Raw genomic sequence first — 2,167 nt, forward strand, 5'->3', positions numbered from 1 at the left:
TGAATCACCAAAGGCTTCATGCAGTTGGGCATAATTTTTATAAAGCGCAGAAATAAACAATACTAAACAGTACATTGTAAAGAATCATATGTATATGAGAAACTGTAAAGTAAGGTGAGCTTCAAAATCAGGCTAGTGCTTTCCTCTGATGGGGAGACAGGATAAGGTAGGAACATATGGTAGATATGCCAGCATTAGTAATATTCTAGGTCTTGAATTGGGTGATGGAGTCATTGAAATCCTTATTTAGGATTTACTTAAATGTGATCTAGATTCTTTTTGATGTATCAGAGATTAATAATTTTTATAAAGTGGAACCACACCGACAGGGATGCAGTACTGACAAAGCATGGCCTCAGTGAAAGCCTGCTCTGGCTCTTGCTCTGAACTAATGGCTCTCAGAGTCTATTCTTCAGCATATGAGGGATTTTTTCCCCTTTGTGTTCTCAAGTGTATTATAATAAACTAGAATGGCAATTCACAAGATTTGGTTTTCCTTATGGCCATTAAGGGTCATGTCCTCTAGTATATTTAGAAAATAACAGTTTGCTGTGTCTCTTTTGCCCCTGCATCCACTTGCCTGTGGTTCCTCTATATTCTGAGGCTCCCCACTGCACTTTACTGTGCATGGTCCAACTGCCATTTTATTGCTGGTCTGAGTGTAGTGCTCAAGGGCTGCAATCTCCCTTGTTTCTGTGGTGTGTGTGTGTGTGTGTGTGTGTGTATTAGGAGGTAGTATTATGGTAGGGAGTGAGGAGGCTATTAACGCGACAATTCTCTTTATAGTTTCAAACTTCTTCCTTTCCTTGACAATGCTACCACACAAAGCTGTAAGGTTGTAGCAGATTTTACATTCTAGGTTAGGGTTGATAACCTTTAAAACATTTTTGTGCCATCAACCCTTTGATGAAACCTATGGCCTCCTTATCAAAATAGTGGATTAAATATACAAAATCAAACATGGTGGATTACAAAGGAAACAAATGATATTGATATACAATTGTCAGAATATAAAAAACAAATTTGTGTCATAGTAACATATGTACGTATTTATTCACTTATTAAACAACAATCTAGTGGTGAGCCTAATGACCATCCAAAGCTTAAAGTAGTGATGAGCGGGGGCACCTGGGTGGCTCATCTGGTTAGTATCTGACTCCTGATTTCGGCTCAGGTTATAATTTCACACTTCCTGAGATCAAGCATCGTGTTGGGCTCTGGGCTGACAGCATAGAATCTGCTTGGGATTCTCTCTCTCCTTCCCTCTCTGCCCCTCTCCCACTTACTCTCTCAGAAATAAATGAACAAGCATTAAAAAATTAGTGATAAGCATAAAGGGTATTTCTCAGTATCTGCAGTAACTGGGATACGACATGAAAAAAATCTGTGGTTTCCGTTGGTGACAAAGTCATAAGCGCTAATGCTATTGTGGTTTGTTGCCTACATTCATATTTAAATAAAAAATTCAGATAGAGATTAGTGAACATAAGAATGTAATTCTTCCCATCCAAGTTCATGGACCCTCTAAATTCTATCCATATGCCCTTGAGGTGAGAACCTCGCTCCAAGCAAACCAAAGAAAATTACAACAGATGAGGGAAGTAATTTTAAAGTGAATACCAAATATTACCTAATCCAGAGTCCTCGAGAAAAGCACGTAACTCTAGTCCTTCTTGGGTGTTGAGGGAGATATAGGATGTCCCAATTCCCATGCTTATTTCACAGACCTTTGAGAGGAACCTGCTCCTCAGTGCCTTCCACACAAGTCTCCATGCTTCTGTTAGGAAGTCCTGCCTCTTTCTCAGAGGAGGCGGTCTTCCCCTTGGATTTATCGGTGCTATTTCTCTATTTTCTTGACCTTCGAATAAAGTCTCCAGTGACCCCCACACAGCAATGTAGGGTGGGCTGTGGCTTCCTGCGTACTCTCTCCTTTAAGGCCTTACAGCTCTGGCGAGTTACAGTAAGCAGAGCATGGGCACCCCTCTTAACTCTCCAGTGAAAATACTTATTCTCAGAGATATCCCAGTCTTAAAATGTAAGGAAAAAGAAGCATTTTCCCGACTACTCCATAAATTAAAAGGCTGCCCAGGTGTGTAGTGAACCTTGTAGTGTATGATTATTATGCAGATCAGGGATAGCTCTTTATTCATCCCGTGGCCCCTTTTAA

Source organism: Crocuta crocuta, unplaced genomic scaffold (assembly GCF_008692635.1).
Source record: "Crocuta crocuta isolate KB4526 unplaced genomic scaffold, BGI_CrCroc_1.0 scaffold301, whole genome shotgun sequence".
Taxonomy (NCBI): Eukaryota; Metazoa; Chordata; class Mammalia; order Carnivora; family Hyaenidae; genus Crocuta; species Crocuta crocuta.